Consider the following 17,904-nt stretch of genomic DNA (forward strand, 5'->3'; position numbering starts at 1 on the left):
ATATAGCCAACACCAGAGATGAATTCTAAAGGGAACACACTCTAATGTTTTTACTTGACAAATCATCTCCGATTCATATCCTGTTACCTTATAAAGATCCTGATGAACACAGGTCGTAATAAAAGCAGGGGAACACCGTCCCCACCGCCACCACTCCCAACCCACCCGATTGCTGGCAAGCCACTGATCTGTGATTGCCTCTCTCCGAGAAAGGCGATCCATCTTCTTTATAGGGACTATCCGCAGCTGGCCCCATCTGCGACATCAAAAATACAATTATTGTAGCCAGAGTCCCCTTTCCTTTGCTAAATTTCGCCGCAGCTTTTATGCCGCTCTGCTAAATTGCTTGCCCTCCCCCCCCTCCTCCGACACCACACACACACACACACACACACACACACAGGGCCTGCGAAGCTATCCGGCCCCTCCTAGTATAATCACAGCTTTGGAATTAGCAAGTGTAATTCGGCACCCACCACCCCTCTCGCCCACCCCAGAAGGGAGAGAAATTGAAATTGATCATTCGCCTTTGTTGACTAGGCAGTTGGAATTTAATCAGGAAAACATATGAAATTCCATGCATAAGGGGAAGGGGAGGAGGGAGGGAGGAATGCGGGGGCTATCATTTTATTATAGGCATTATATTCCAGGCATCTTTGGGCTGCCATTCAATCATATTCCCCATATGGGGGGGGGGGCAGAAACGCTGCCTTTCTGATGGCTTCAGGAACCAAAAGCAATAATACCACCCATTTGCCATGTTGCAGTGTAGCAAATCACCCCGTTGCAAATAGCCAAGCAGCTTTACCAGTCTTAGCCCCAAGATACGTTTTGCCATAACCTTCGGTACAGGTGTGATGCCGGACACCAGGTGAACACCCCTAAAACAGGCCTGCCTGTTTCTATGGCCCCAATTGATTAATACCTGAAAAATCAGTATACTGTATTCATTTTGCCTTTTATAGAATGATAATAATATTTTATTCTTTTTTCTATATAGAAAGTTACATTTGTTACTCAACAATCATATTCCAATTCAACAAAACAAGTGACAGCAATTTGAGGGTTTAAAAAAAAATCCTGATGAAAATTCATAAGCGTTTTAATGTGAATTTCTCCCAATAAACACGTTTATATGCAAAACAAAAACAAAAACAAAACAAGTGACTTCCCACTCACCCAACGCCGATGTTTATAACTCAGTTTACATACAATTGCGTTTTAAGGTTCTGTCTTATCTGATTACATCCTCTCTAACACATTTCTTAATATATTCTGCTATTTTCTCACGCTTCAAACCCCTCTGTGATCTTCGCATGTGGGAAATAACTTTGGAATATGCCTTTTGCATTTTTTTGCTGAGATTTATGCCCGTATCCTCTCCCTTCCACTAGTCTCTAGGAGTTTTTTTCAGAAGCCGAACATGCTCCGTTTTGAGTGCCACACTTCCATTTTGAGTATTACGCTGAAGTCTGCCTGTTTTTGCTATTTATTTTGCTTTTTTGTTTTTGCGGCTCTTTTTGTTTTGTTTTTGTGACTGTGTGGAACCCAGTTCAGCTACTGATTGATTTATTGTGTGACTGCAATACATTGTTTACTGCTTTCATTTTATGGATCAGTGGTCTCATTAGATAGTAAAATTCATGTTAAATTGCTGTTTTAGGGGCTGTTTTTAAAAGTCTGGAATGGATTAATCCGTTTTGCATTACTTTCTATGGGAAAGCGCACCTTAGTTTTGGAACGCTTTGGTTTTGGAACGGAATTCCAGAATGGATTAAGTTTGAGAATGTATTAGAATGCATTACATCAGGGAAAATTGTTTTCCAAAAATTATTATCCCATCCTGAAGAGGAGTTCTGGAGAATTTGAAACCTATCTTTGCAACCCTTGTGGTCTCTTCCAACTCTATGATTCTATGATTCTATATCTCACTACTCTGAGATGTTTGTGTGAATAAATATATCGCCCTAGGAAGGGGAACCTATAAACACCCCCCACCCGCAATATTGCTAGACTCTAGCTCCCATCAACCGCAGCTCACATAACTGATGACCAGGAATGATGGGAATTGTAATTCAACAATAATCCAACCTCACATTTCCTATGGGACCCTCAATACATCCTTTTTGTTGTGCTTTAATTTGTGCTCATGGTAGGATCGGGGTGATTATATGTACCGTATTTTTTGCTCTATAAGACTCACTTTTTCCCTCCTAAAAGTAAGGCGAAATGTGTGTGCGTCTTACGGAGCGAATGCAGGCTGCGCAGCTATCCCAGAAGCCAGAAGATCAAGAGGGATTGCTGCTTTCCCTTCGCAGCGATCCCTCTTGCTGTTCTGGCTTCTGAGATTCAGAATATTTGTTTTCTTGTTTTCCTCCTCCAAAAACTAGGTGCGTCTTGTAGTCTGGTGCATCTTATAGAGCGAAAAATACGGTAATTCTGCTTTCAGTGCTGTTTGTTCCTGCAGAAATTACTCCTGCAATTCCAACTGGTGTATGTCCTGTAACTTCCTGTTAAAAAAAAATCCCAACACTTTTCCTCCCACAAATGCTCTGGGTTTGGGGTTTTCTTGTCCCACACTCATTGCCTTGCAGTGCAGGTGTGCCCCTCCCAAAGGCAATAATGTGGTAACATTGAGGAAGACCCTAGAACGCCAAATAAAGTGGAATAATATGTGGATAGGTAAAGGTAAAGGGACCCCTGACCATTAGGTCCAGTCGTGGCCGACTCTGGGGTTGCGGCGCTCATCTCCTTTATTGGCTGAGGGAGCCGGCATACAGTTTCCGGGTCATGTGGCCAGCATGACTAAGCCGCTTCTGGTGAACCAGAGCAGCAGAAACACTGTTTAGCTTCCCACTGGAGCGGTACCTATTTATCTACTTGCACTTTGAGGTGCTTTCGAACTGCTAGGTTGGCAGGAGCAGGGACCGAGCAATGGGATTTCACCACGTCGCGGGGTTTCGAACCGCCGACCTTCTGATCGGCAAGTCCTAGGCTCTGTGGTTTAACCCACAGCGCCACCCACGTCCCTTAATAGTTCTGTACTAATACACAACTAATGTCCCATCATTGCATCAGTGACATGTTGCAGAACACAGCTGTAAACAACCACCAGTTTGGCGGGGCCCTCTACTGCCACACAGCAAATGCCCTCTGTAGCCTAGGAAGGACACAACAGACGGACTGAGCTCTCGTTCTCCCTTGGGAGACTGAGTAGAGATCCATTTTATATTACAGGCATTTATAGCCTTTAGAGTACATGAGTGGGAAAGGCGGGAGCAGAGAGTTAGTGCATATAAATTGGAATTTCCAAAGAGGGTTTTACAAGGCAGTGCTGTTGACGCGTTGTGGTCCCCCTCCCCTCTGAAAATAAATAAATCCCTGTTCATGTTTGTTTTCTGGGAGATTGTTTCAGAAAGTCCTAATTAAAGGCTGGGCAGGAGGAATGCCTTGGCAAGTCAGTGATGGAATTGTATATGAGGAAGAGAAGAAGACAGATGAGGCTGTATTGAACGAGGGTAGGGAAGGGTTTTTTTTTCTCTCCCATACAGCCATTTGCTACCTCAGTTTGTCACAGGGTGTCTTTGTTAATCCACGACAATTCCTAAAAATTAATAGAGATTGTTATGTACTGAAGTTCTCACCCTGGGCCAGCAGGGGGATACTGTAGATAGTTATGCAAATAAGGGATCGAAAGTGACGTTCAGTGATTGGATAGTTTTAAAAAATTGTTACAGTTATGTTGTACTGGAGCTCTATATAAGCAGGCTGACTGAACCCTTCAGTTCAGTTCAGTTCTGGCCTCTGAATAAACAAGAGCTGTTTGAAGAATCGCTGTGTCGTCTGATATGTTCACCCAAAACTTAACAGAAATGGCACGTACAGATGGAGGCAGCACACATTGCAAGGCCTCCACTGTCTTCCACTTCCTCTCACGTCATCTCAGTTTCCCCAATCTTTCTCCGCTCCTTCCGTTAACTCGAGTTCTAGCTTATGAAGCTGAAAATATTACCATTTCAGTCAGCCAAAAGCACTCAAGTTGGATCTGGGGCAGAGTCAGGGAGGGCCTGGGGAGGGGTATATGGCTTCAGAAGGGAGCAGGGCCACATTTCCCAGAGTTCCCTGGGACGAGAGCTTGACTGTAAAAGTGCCCTGAGATGTGTAACCCTGTGAGGGGAATGGAGGGGTACCAACAACTCCCACAGCGCCAGATTTAGGCCACTTCCCCCACATAGGGCATCAAGCCGAGGGGGTGCCTCCCATTATTCCTCTACATCCATCCGGTCCATGAAACCTTCCACCTGACCATCCCTAAGGGACATCAACCACCCTGTTTTGAATTGGATGGTTCCAACGCAATCTTATGCATGCCTATCCCCACAGAGGTCAATGGGACTTAATCCCAGTTAAGTGTATAAAGGATCGTAGAGGCTGAGCAAATATTTATAGGATTGTGATGTTCGTTCATTTAAATCGGGGCTGAGAATCACCTCCAGATGTTGCTAAACTCCAACTCCCATCAGCCCCATGGCCAACAGCTTGGCCATCTCTCTCTCTCTCTCTCTCTCTCTCTCTCACACACACACACACACAACAACAACAACAACAACACTTGTTTTCTTTCTGAGCTGAACTGGCCCACTAGAATTCGCTTTCAACAAAGTTTATTTCCTATATTTAAAGAGTTGTAAAAACTGAACCATTTTAGTGATCCAATTTAGATCCTAGAGTTGGCAATCTAATAACTTTCCAGGGACTTGGAAGCTCTCCGATGTTTACTTCTTTGTCGCAGCTGTCACAGGTAACTCTTTGTTAAAGCACAACAAAATGCCGAGATAGGCTGTCGAGGATGGTAAATGACGTATCTCCTCACTGCTGCGTTTTACTGGCTGACAAGTGGCTATGAGTTGCATCGCGGCATCGAGATAGCTCACATCTGTACTGAAGGTTATGGCAAAAGGTACTGTGGGGTGAAATTGTCAGTCACCATTTATAAAGGGAGTGGGGCGCTGGTCGAGGGAGCTAAGCCAGCATGACGCTACCTTGTGGGATGGGACAAAAGGGATTATTGTTCCTTCCTCCCCAAATCCTCCAGCAAGGCAGAGTCTCTGCTCCCCGGTCCCATTGTCGCTGGAAGGTGGTCATCCAAGTGTGACAGATATTTGGGCTCCATTGTGGGACTCTCCCCCTCCTGACAGGCAGAGTTGCCTGCCTCTGTCTTAGGGAACTTTTCGCCATCAACCACTCAGCTCTGTAGGGTTTTGTGGGGGAAAAGACCATCCCTCAGCCACTTGGGTCTGGGAATGTTCAGGTGGCACTGTGGGTTAAACCACAGAACCTAGGACTTGCCGATCAGAAGGTCGGCGGTTCGAATTCCCGCGACGGGGTGAGCTCCCGTTGCTCGGTCCCTGCTCCTGCCAACCTAGCAGTTCGAAAGCACGTCAAAGTGCAAGTAGATAAAAAGGCACCACTCCGGTGGGAAGGTAAACGGTGTTTCCATGCGCTGCTCTGGTTCACCAGAAGCGACTTAGTCATGCTGGCCACATGACCTGGAAGCTGTACGCCGGCTCCCTCGGCCAATAAAGCGAGATGAGTGCCACAATCCCAGAGTCGGTCACGACTGGACCTAATGGTCAGGGGTCCCTTTACCTTTACTAACTTGCACTAGCAAGTTCCTTTAGGCAGCAGAGTTACATTTCCCCCCTTCTTATATGCACAGCAGATAGCTGGTTGCAGACTCGTGTGAGCCTCTCACAACAGTGGAACCTCGACTTACGTACAGCTCTACTTATGTACGATTCCAGTTACGACCCAGAGTAGGTGCTTCGACTTATGAACTTTCCTCTAGGCCTTGCCAGCAGCCCGGAGCTCGCCTGGCTGGCTGCGGGGCAGCACTGGGGCCTCTGCCATGAAGGAGAGGCCTTCGGTTTGCCGGAGCTCACCCCGCCGACTGCGGAGCAGCACTGAGGCCTCTGCTGCCGGGGAGAGGGCCCCCATCCCACCCCCGAAGCTGTGGAAGAGGTGCCGCCTACAAGAGGCACAGCAGGGCGCACTGCAGCCCCAAACCCCACCGAGGAACTAACCTGAGGAAGTCCAGAGAGGAACCTGGCCTGGCAAGGGGGAAAAAGTGACCCTGGCTGAAGTGAAGCAGCACTTTACTGACCCTTGCCCCATCCCCAGCTTGTAGCCAGGTAAGCCCACCCACCCTCAGTGCATGTAAGGGGAAAAAAGTTAACTTTTTTCATCTACAATACTGTCTTATTTATTTTATAGTACAGTACATTGATTATTGCCTTTATTTTATGGATCTAGGGGCTCGTTAGACAGTAAAATCCGTGTTAAATTGCTGTTTTTCATCATCTAGAATGGATCAATTCACTTTTCCATTACTTTCTATGGAAGAGTGCACCTCTACTTATGTACATTTCTAGTTATGACCAGACCTCCAGAACGGATTATGGTTGTAAGTAGAGTTTCCACTGTAGTATACAATCCAAACTGTCTCATATTGAATTGTACGTTCCTGGTAAGTTCCCTTGAATCCCTCCTAAAAGAATAAAGAGATGTGACAATCTTTTTCAAAGTCAATAAAAGAACGTTACTTACATCAGTTCACAGTTGGATCCCTGAAGGCAGACTTAGTTACAAATATGTACATGCGGATCTACCCCATATGGGGGAATAATCCCAGTGCTTCTGCTAGCTGAGAGCTAGCAGAGCAGTCCTAGCTAGAAGCTGGTCAAACGAAGAAGGAAGTCAAAAAGAGGGAGGTGTGCTGCATGACTCATCCTTTTGTTACCTGGACAGGTTAGGTCACGCCCACCTTCTATCACATGCAAAAGGAAGGATGCTCCAGCCAGGAGGAACAGGAAGTTTCGACTGGCTGGACCAAACATTCCCTCGCATGTCTTCTCTAGCAATTACAAGGAATGTTGTACTTGGCTGCCTCTCATGGATCACATCCCACAATCACTTCGTGCCAGAAATTCAAATAGGTTTTCGGGAGACAGGAAGAAAAGTCAGATCTGCAGATTTAGACAAAGGCAGTGATTTGGGGTTTGCCAAGAGAACGGCTACCATATTCTAGGGACACTCCGAAACTCATAGAATCATAGAGTTGGAAGAGACCACAAGGGCCATCAAGTCCAACCCCCTGCCAAGCAGGAAACACCATCAGAGCACTCCTGACATATGGTTGTCAAGCCTCTGCTTAAAGACCTCCAAAGAAGAAGACTCCACCGCACTCCTTGGCAGCAAATTCCACTGTCGAACGGCTCTTACTGTCAGGAAGTTCTTCCTAATGCTTAGGTGGAATCTTCTTTCTTGTAGTTTGGATCCATTGCTCCGTGTCCGCTTCTCTGGAGCAGCAGAAAGCAACCTTTCTCCCTCCTCTATGTGACATCCTTTTATATATTTGAACATGGCTATCATATCACCCCTTAACCTCCTCTTCTCCAGGCTAAACATGCCCAGCTCCCTTAGCCGTTCCTCATAAGGCATCGTTTCCAGGCCTTTGACCATTTTGGTTGCCCTCCTCTGGACACGTTCCAGTTTGTCAGTGTCCTCACTTTTTTTCGGTCACATCCCAGCAAAGTCAGGCTGCTCCCCACTTTGCTTAGTCGCCCATGGAGGGTAATGGGAACAATGATGGGTTTTGGAATCCCATCTTTCTTTCCCATAAAGATTTCTTCTTCTTTTTTGGCAGGACTGCAAAATTGCCCCTCTCATCTAAGCTTCCAGGTAACCATCACTGTTGGTTCTTTTTTGCACGTAATTTCTCTCTGACCCAACTCGTCCACATCTGCCCATCCCAGTTTCCCGAAACAGACACACACAGATATATGCTTGACAGTTTAAGGTTAGGTAGGGATGGGGAGAAATTTGATTCAGCGCCCAGGAAGGAAGGGAAGATATGAGCCTATGTGTGTATGACTATATACAACAGGGATGGGAAACTGGTGAACTTGCAGATGCTGCTACAACTCCCATCATCTCTGTTCATTGGCTATGTTGACTGATTGGAGTTCCACAACATCTAGAGAGCAACACGTCCCCCACTCCAGTATACAGGTAATACAAATACAGTGGTACCTTGGGTTGCATACGCTTCAGGTTACATACGCTTCAGGTTACAGACTCCGCTAACCCAGAAATATTACCTCGGGTTAAGAACTTTGCTTCAGGATGAGAACAGAAATTGTGCTCTGGCGGCGCGGCAGCAGCAGGAGGCCCCATTAGCTAAAGTGGTGCTTCAGGTTAAGAACAGTTTCAGGTTAAGAACGGACCTCCGGAATGAATTAAGTACTTAACCTGAGGTACCACTGTACCAGGGAACACACACACTGTATTTTTTATGTGCATGTTCAAATTTGTATGCACACCCATGCTTCCATAGAAGAATCTTAGAACTGGGAGAGACCACAAGGGTCATCTATGCAATGCAGAAATCTTTCGCCCAGTGTGGGGCTCAAACCCACAACCCTGAGATTAAGAGTTTTGTGCTGTGCGCTCAGTTTTCATTAAAGCTTGTTTTTTTAATTCATAAAAGCAGCAGGCTCGAGGTCTTGGACCAGTCCGGGCTCCGAATTCAGCTCCTCAGCTGGAGACTCTGCAGCCTCAGGTTCCAAGTCTTGAGTGCTGCTGGACTCTGAGGTCACAACTGGAGGGGGCACCAGTTTGGCTCTGCCAGGGCACCTGCCCTGCCTTGACCTCACCATTCCACCTCTCCCCTGCATTGTACCAAGTGCATGGCGGCGATGCCATGGCCAGGGAGCCCGTCTGTGGCAGTGAGCCACTTCTGCCACTTGTCCAGAGCTGCTACGGCTACAGCTGCCAAATGGAACCTCCACCTTCACAGGCAAAGACAGGGATGTGGGTGGCGCTGTGGGTTAAACCACAGAGCCTAGGACTTGCTGATCAGAAGGTCGGCGGTTCGAATCCCCACGATGGGGTGAGCTCCCGTTGCTCGGTCCCTGCTCCTGCCGACCTAGCAGTTCGAAAGCACATCAAAGTGCAAGTAGATAAATAGGTACCGCTCCAGCGGTGTTTCTGTGCACTGCTCTGGTTCGCCAGAAGCGGCTTAGTCATGCAGGCCACATGACCCAGAAGCTGTACACCGGCCCCCTCAGCCAATAAAACGACTGGACCTAGTGGTCAGGGGTCCCTTTACCTTTTTATCTGCAAAGACCAGTTGCTGGGGGAACAAACCATGGAGGACGTCCGTTGTCGTCGCTCCCAGCTTGTAGGTTTCCCTGAAGCATCGGGCGGGCTGGCTACCACTGGAAATAGGACGCCGGAGGGAGTGGACTCCCATGCCAAATTCGGCAGGGTTGTCCTGAGGTTGCTGCCTCTTATGTCTGTGCATGCATGTGTGCGAGGATATAAAACACTTCCAGATCTGATTAGCCCTGTGATCCACCGAGCCTTGCCTTTTGTCTCCAACAAGCGCCAGCCCCATAACCTTTAATCTCCCTCTGCCCTTGGACTGCCCCGCGCTGTCCTGTCCCTTGGGCCCGTGGCCTTTCCCTCTCCACCATGATCTCTGACTAGGAAATGCCCCTTCAACAACAGCGTCGCCCTTCTTCCCCAGAGGCCGCTCCATCAGAGGCCACAAATCAGGCGCGGCAACACCTGTAAGCGTGTGGCTCCATCCAGGAAGACCTGACACAGCATCCCACACAACTTCCCCGAAGGAAAATGGGGGGATATTGATGGGGGGCAAGGCCTTGATCTCGCCCTCCTGGCGGCCCGACCGAGGGTGCTCTCGGGTGGACAATGTAGGCTCAGAGATTGGCCTAGCAATCTTTCAGAAGCGCCCCCCAACCCACCCCCTTCATCCCTCAAAAATTTATGTCTGCTACGTTGTCGGCTACAAAGAGGCTACTGTATGGGCTGGAGAGCTCATTAAAAAGGCAATGCGATGCGGCCACTGGGCTCCCTCCCCCTCGTAAATCTGTTAGTCACGCTAAATGCCTGCAGCCCCTGGGTCGCTCGCGGCGTCACACCCCTTCCCTCCTCTCGAAGCGACTCTGGGCCGTGGGGCTTTGATTCATCGTAACAGAGGGAGGCCAGAGTCGGCCACTTTTGTTTGCTTATTCATGAGGCTCAGAGATCCCACCAGAGCATTTATGCGTGTGCATGTGTTTTTGGGGATGAGAGAGACAGACAGAGAGAGAGTGGCGCCCCTTCCAGCCTTCGCTCTCCTGGCTTTGAGGGGCATGAGGGGCGATTCAGAGAGAGAGGCTCAGCCCTGAAGTTGGGATTTATTTGCTACCTACAAACTGGGCCAAAACAAACAAGATGAACTTTAACAGGGAGAAATGTAAAGTATTGCACTTGGGCAAAAAAAATGAGAGGCACAAATACAAGATGGGTGACACCTGGCTTGAGAGCAGTACATGTGAAAAGGATCTAGGAGTCTTGGTTGACCACAAACTTGACATGAGCCAACAGTGTGACGCGGCAGCTAAAAAAGCCAATGCAATTCTGGGCTGCATCAATAGGAGTATAGCATCTAGGTCAAGGGAAGTAATAATGCCACTGTATTCTGCTCTGGTCAGACCTCACCTGGAGTACTGTGTCCAGTTCTGGGCACCACAGTTCAAGAAGGACACTGACAAACTGGAACGTGTCCAGAGGAGGGCAACCAAAATGGTCAAAGGCCTGGAAACGATGCCTTATGAGGAACGGCTAAGGGAGCTGGGCATGTTTAGCCTGGAGAAGAGGAGGTTAAGGGGTGATATGATAGCCATGTTCAAATATATAAAAGGATGTCACATAGAGGAGGGAGAAAGGTTGTTTTCTGCTGCTCCAGAGAAGCAGACCCGGAGCAATGGATCCAAACTACAAGAAAGACGATTCCACCTAAACATTAGGAAGAACTTCCTGACAGTAAGAGCTGTTCGACAGTGGAATTTGCTGCCAAGGAGTGTGGTGGAGTCTCCTTCTTTGGAGGTCTTTAAGCAGAGGCTTGACAACCATATGTCAGGAGTGCTCTGGTGGTGTTTCCTGCTTGGCAGGGGGTTGAACTCGATGGCCCTTGTGGTCTCTTCCAACTCTATGATTCTATGAAACAGACACATCGAACAGCGGCTGACGGGGGAAAGGGAAATCTTCCATAGCCTGTGGGATAGCTCAGTTGGTAGAGCATGAGATTCCTGATTTCGCCCAATGTTGGGCCAAAGATTGCTGCATTGGAGGAGGTTGGATGAGACGATTCTATGATTTTTAGCCCAGATAGTTTTTTGCAGCAGCTGCATGGCTTCATCATCATCAAAATGCCAACCCGTATTTGCCCCCTTCCAGCCCTGCCACCTGTTATTTCAGATTTACCCTTTTTGAGGGATATCCAATGAGTTTGTTTAAAAAATGTTGCCCATGACCTGCTTGCAATGGATCAATATTTGCAAAATTAAACCCTCTGTCAGGAAACACCCTGTGGGGGCACACAAGAGAGATTCATAATGTTACAATACCGTTTGGGCGTGGCTTGATGCGTCCTATTGAACAAACATTTTAACAGAACACCTATAATAAACTGTATGCTGCGATGCTGTTCCTAAATATTTATACATATTTCTAATAAATAAACACGTGTTACGGTATATTCACTGGCTTCTTGGCTCTTCCGAAGCTGGCATCTCCTCTATCTAATCGTGAGGACATTGAGGACTCAGGCCATTGGTGCATTTAGTTCAGTGTTGCCTACCAGTATTTCCTAAACTTGGGTCTCCAGATGTTTTGGGACTACAACTCCCATCATCCCTAGCTAGCAGGACCAGTGGTCAGGGATGATGGGAACTGTAGTCTAAGAACAGCTGGAGGCCCAAGTTTGGGAAACACCATGGGTAGCTAACCTGGTGTGCTCGAGGGGTGTTCAACTACAATTCCCAATGGCCCTAGCCAGCATGGCCAATGGCCAGGGATTATGGGAGTTGTAGTTCAACAACATCTGGAGTGCACTAGGTTGGCTACACCTGTCTACAGTGAGTGGAAGTGGCCGCCTGGGATTTCAGGCAGTGGTGTCTTGCCAGGACACGTCTGGGTTTGAACAAGGTCTAGCTTCCATTTTAATTTTCCATTGTAGAAAATTAAAATGATGTGTAGGACCAATTGCCTGGCACTGTTGGGAGTTCTGATGCCAGAGGGTCCCTTGCACCCTTGGCAATGGTATTGGCACCCTCCTTAAAATAAATAAAAATCATTGTCCTTGGCAATGGTATTGGCACCCTCCTTAAAATAAAATAAAAAATCATTTTATCATAATAGCCACATTAGAAATTATGCCATTTTACATTCTTCCTGTTTAACACATCCTTCTGTAATCCATTTGTACTTAAGAGATGCTCTCCCTGGATAAATTTATGGAACTCTCTCGTTCTCTGATCAACGAGTTTTCTGCGCCACTCAGTCAATCTCAATCCAAAAGTATTGTTAGACCCATCTGCACCTAGGCAGCAAAACTCTACATCTACGATTCAGTGAACAGAATGGAGACCACATAATTTTCCTCTTACTGCAGAAGCAGCTTTGTCAGCAGAGAGCGTGTCTGAACCAAACTTGCGTTAGGTCCTAAATGTTTGTAAAATTGCACTGCTTAAGTATCTTTACAAGGGAAGAGGAAGGGGAGAAAACCGGAAGCCCTGTGACCTCATTGGCAGTGGCCCCTTGACCTCCTAGAAATCCCTCTGGCTCCAGAGGGTACCAGCCCCCACTGATTCGGGGCCTTGAAAGCTGGAAGTGGACTCTCCAGGACCCTGAGAAGGCCTGGTCTGGACTGAAAATAACGGACGTCCTCCTCTTATGATTGGCAAATATGCTGAAAAATTCTGGATCAAAATCCAAGTGTGTAGCCACTTCTGATTGCTTGTGGTCTACTATGCCTTGTCAACAGAGACATGGAATGTTTGATTACTGATTTACTTGCGATGTCCTCAAGAAAACATACGTCCATTCGTCTGGAATGGTAACCAAGATTCCTTCAAAACTGTGCCCTGTTTCTGCCAAATGTCTTTTCGGAATTTCATGACGCACCACCAGCTGTTTCAGGGTTTTATTTCTGAAGTCATCTGGGACATGATTCTACTATGTCTTCAATTTGGAAGCACATTCCCAACCAATAAACAGCTTCTCCAGCACATAAAGATGGAAGCGATGCTTTATGAGGAACGGCTAAGGGAGCTGGGCATGTTTAGCCTGGAGAAGAGGAGGTTAAGGGGCCAAAAAAGAAGAAGAAATCTTTATAGGAAAGAAAGATGGGATTCCAAAACCCATCATTGTTCCCATTACCCTCCATGGGCGACTAAGCAAAGTGGGGAGCAGCCTGACTTTGCTGGGATGTGACCGAAAAAAAGTGAGGACACTGACAAACTGGAACGTGTCCAGAGGAGGGCAACCAAAATGGTCAAAGGCCTGGAAAAGATGCCTTATGAGGAACGGCTAAGGGAGCTGGGCATGTTTAGCCTGGAGAAGAGGAGGTTAAGGGGCGATATGATAGCCATGTTCAAATATATAAAAGGATGTCACATAGAGGAGGGAGAAAGGTTGTTTTCTGCTGCTCCAGAGAAGCGGACACGGAGCAATGGATCCAAACTACAAGAAAGAAGATTCCACCTAAACATTAGGAAGAACTTCCTGACAGTAAGAGCTGTTCGACAGTGGAATTTGCTGCCAAGGAGTGTGGTGGAGTCTTCTTCTTTGGAGGTCTTTAAGCAGAGGCTTGACAACCATATGTCAGGAGTGCTCTGATGGTGTTTCCTGCTTGGCAGGGGGTTGGACTCGATGGCCCTTGTGGTCTCTTCCAACTCTATGATTCTATGATTCTATAAGGTCTAATTCATTTCCACATTAGTTTGCGCCCGACTTGTATGTGTAGCTGCATTTGTGCCTATTCATCCCAAGTTGGGTGTCATGCTGCGACAAGCTTCCCTCCTTCCTGGTGTTCCAGGACAAGAAATAGGATGGAGAGGGAGTGGCAAAGATAGACTCATCAATGGAGTCTCAGATTTCTTGGGAAGGACCCAGGGGACTCATTGGGTCAAGAGCTACTGAGAAGAGTTGCTGTGCTCATTAGGCATGACTCCCCTGAGCAGGCCTTGTTTCTGCTCATATAGAGTTAACTTCACATACACGGTGTGATTTATTGCTGGCTGGTCCCCTAACACAAGGGTGCTTTTGTCAAGGTACTTCCAGATGAGTATTTGATGCGGAATCATTTATTTTGCAACTCCAGCACAATGTTGTTGGCATCAAAAGGCCAGCCCTCTCCCAACCCCCGCTGTTATGTACTGAAGTTCTCATCCTGGGCCAGCAGGGGGATACTATAGATAGTTTTCACTCAGGTCCACATATGCAAATAAGGAATTGAAAGTGACGTTCAGTGATTGGATAGTTACAGAAAGTGGTTACTGTTGTGTTGTAGCAGAGCTCTATATAAGCAGGCTGGCTGAACCCTTCAGCCCAGTTCTGTTCTGAGCCTGTGAATAAACAAGAGCTGTTTGAAGAATCGCTGTGTTGTCTGATATGTTCACCCACAACTTAACACCTGCCACCCCCTATTTACTCTGGATTTTCCCTTTCTGGGGAAAATCTGATACCTAAATAAAAAACCTGCTCCCAACATTTGCGATATCTCAATGACCCATTTGTAATATTGAGGCCCTGTATGGAAACACCCTAAGTAGCTCCTTTAACTCCTAGATTTTTATTTACATTTGTATTATGCCACAAAAACATTTAGGACATCCATACAATGAGTACACATTCTACAAATTATTCTTTCTAGCGAAGGACCACTAGAGGAAAAAAGCAATAAAATAAGGGATCCAATTTAGTAAATTAAAGGGGAGCTCATAAAAATTAACACAAAAATCTATATTCTGTTCGGCATGTTCAATAATACTTCTATATCACATTCAACACTTCTGGCCTCGCATTTTCCAATAGATTTGCTATGTTACAATATCTAAGAAAAGGCCGCCAATCGCTGAAAGGTTCTTTTATTGTTTCTTAACCAACCCACATTGTTTTATAATATGTCAATTTGCTTATACATCAGTGCTGCCCGTCACAATTTTCTTGGGCATTTCTTAGTTTGAAAGAAGACCTCGTTGTTCCCAGTGGCTTGTAGCAACCCAAATCATTGCACTAATCACCTTGCATCAATACTATTTATTCCCATCGCTCACCTCTTTAAGTTCGTCAAGCATTTGATTGTTTTTATTTCAAAAAAACCCCACTTCCAAATATGCTTAAAGTGCTTTTATTACATCTCCACCTCTAAGCTTCCTCTTGACTGGGGTGTAGAACCGATGGAATAACATCTGATAAAATGAATTTTCCAGAGCAACACGACTCTCCAGCACAAATCAAGCCCCTCTGCTGTTTACCTGAACCACATTTTAATTTCTTGTTGCATTACACTTACCCCGGTACTCAAATATCTTTTCAGTTCAAGCTCCTAATGCAATATGCAAACTGCCTTTGGGTACCAAAAGGCAAAGGGCAGAGGTAATAAATATAGGAGTAATCAAAAGGGGGGCGGGAATGATACCAAGGAGGACAATTCCCTGCTAATCCCTTCCAAACTTGTTCCAATGGCCACTGAGTAGGTCAAATAATTCTGTTCGGAGGAGGCTTGGTTACTTGTCCACAGACAAGACACAGGAGCTATGGTGTTCATACACCAGCTGCGGGAAGGTGGATATCAGACCCCCTTCCAGCTTGCTGCACTTTGCCCATAACCCAGCCCTGACCCGCTTCTGAGAGGGGTGAGGTTAGAGGAGACACCTCCAGGGATCTAAATCAATCGGCCAACTTCCCTTCCAGGCTAAATTATAGTGCCCTTTTTGTGATGGTGATGACCAAGCACTGAAGGGCAGCTGACCTCAAATCAGACCACCAGATTCACTGTTTCCACCACACCCTGATCAGAAAGGTGAAAGATCAGGTCTTTAATTCCTGCAGAAGCTTGGCTATGATTTAGTGCCCGAGTCCTATGCTCCCATATCCAAAGAATGGCTTCATCTTGCAAGTGGGGGGGTAGGGTGGAATTTGGGACCTAGAAAGGTCCCAAACACACACACACACACACACACACACACACACACACACACACCATCCGTGGTCATTCACACAACCCTCTGATGACTTTTGTTCCTTCTGCGCTAAAGATCCGTCCCTTTCTTAGCCAGTGTGGTGTAGTGGTTAAGAGTGGTAGTCACGTAATCTGGGTAACCGGGTTCGTGTCTCCGCTCCTCCACATGCAGCTGCTGGGTGACCTTGGGCCAGTCACACTTCTCTCAGCCCCACTCACCTCACAGAGTGTTTGTTGTGGGGGAGGAAGGGAAAGGAGAATGTTAGCCGCTTTGAGACTCCTTAAAGGGAGTGAAAGGCGGGATATCAAATCCAAACTCTTCTTAGTGTAGCACGCGCAACTTTGCTCTACAGTGCATAGAAACCCAAGCGTGGAACACCGGCAGTGATTAGAAATGTGATCGCAAATGCACGTTGGTGAAAACAACATTCAAGAATGCATTACAGAAAGGAAAGTGGCTTTGCGAAAATGTGTACGTTAGGGGAAATTGCAGACAAAGAGATGTGTTTTAGAAGTAATTCGCACTACGGTGCTGAGGAATTTTCACAGGGACTTTTTTTAAAAGAAGAAGAAGAAGCAAACTGAGTGTGAACAAGTGAACTTAAGACAGAAAAAAATAGAAACTGAAATTGACGTATTTTGCCTGTCCGTAATAAAAGTGCAATGACAAAGAAACGTATGCAATTTAGGGCCACGCTATACGGGATCTGTGATCAGGACTCCTGTTGTTTAATACTGATGGAGAGAGAGAGAGAGAGAGAGAGAGAGAGAGAGAGGCAGTCAACAAACCAAACAGAATCCAAGGAAGAGCGATAAAGTGTTAGAAATGTAGATAATGGCAGTGCCAGCCGTAGCATGGCATTTAGCTTGAAGAATGGAATGTGAACAAAGGAAGGAGAAAATGAAGAGGGAGCAGCCAGGTTCCTGGCAGGGTAGTGGCTTCAAGAGACCCTTCCCATGATCTCTAGAATGGCCTTATACACATCATATCTTTTCCATCAGCCACACAGTCCTGGGGTGGATCTAGACACAGGAAAACCCCCACTATAAAGAAGTCAGAAATTAGATCATTATAACAAGGGGGGGGGGGAATCTATATGGAAAATCGTGTTTTAAAATTTCCTGCTCTCTGGCGCCATCTGGTGTTGCATTCAAATCACTGTTTCTTCACTGATGTAGCCGAGTCCCCTGCTTGTTTTAAACTGCCAGATTCCGTCTTTTCCATTCCCCAGAACAATTTCCTACTGTGTGTGCTTTGCAACAGGGGTAGCCAATGGGACACCCTCCGGGCGATATTGGACCATAACCCCCATCATCCCTGACCATTGGCGTCCTTCACTGGGGCTGATGGGAGTGGTAGTCCAACAACATCCAAAGGGCACCATGTTGGCTCCCCCTGCTGTTAGAACCCACCCACCCACTAAACATACCTCGCCACAAAGTTATTCCTGGTGGTCCTGTGAGAATTGCGTGCCAGGCATCACAGCTCAGTCAGTATGAGTATCACCCGTGGGTGTTTGACCAAGGTAAACACAGCTCCTAATCATAAACATCCGGGCAGATGTTGTTATGTACTGAAGTTCTCACCCTGGGCCAGCAGAGGGATACTGTAGATCGTTCTCACTCAGGTCCACATATGCAAATAAGGGATTGAAAGTGACATTCAGTGATTGGATAGTTACAGAAAGTGGTTACTGTTGCGTTGTAGTGGAGCTCTATATAAGCAGGCTGGCTGAACCCTTCAGTTCTGTTCTGTTCTGGCCTGTGAATAAACAAAAGCTGTTTGAAGAATTGCTGTATCGCCTGATATG

General features: G+C 46.6%; 1 long non-coding RNA gene across 1 annotated transcript; it reads left to right on the forward strand.

The window, feature by feature from the left end:
• The first annotated feature begins 15,866 nt into the window (after positions 1-15,866).
• LOC310671850 lies at positions 15,867-17,884 on the forward strand. Its single transcript, XR_014508258.1, has 2 exons — positions 15,867-16,191; positions 16,425-17,884. It is a non-coding gene; the product is annotated as an uncharacterized lncRNA (long non-coding RNA).
• Positions 17,885-17,904: the final 20 nt, after the last annotated feature.

The sequence above is a fragment of the Podarcis tiliguerta genome (assembly GCF_965153285.1).
Source record: "Podarcis tiliguerta genome assembly, chromosome: 2".
Taxonomy (NCBI): domain Eukaryota; kingdom Metazoa; phylum Chordata; class Lepidosauria; order Squamata; family Lacertidae; genus Podarcis; species Podarcis tiliguerta.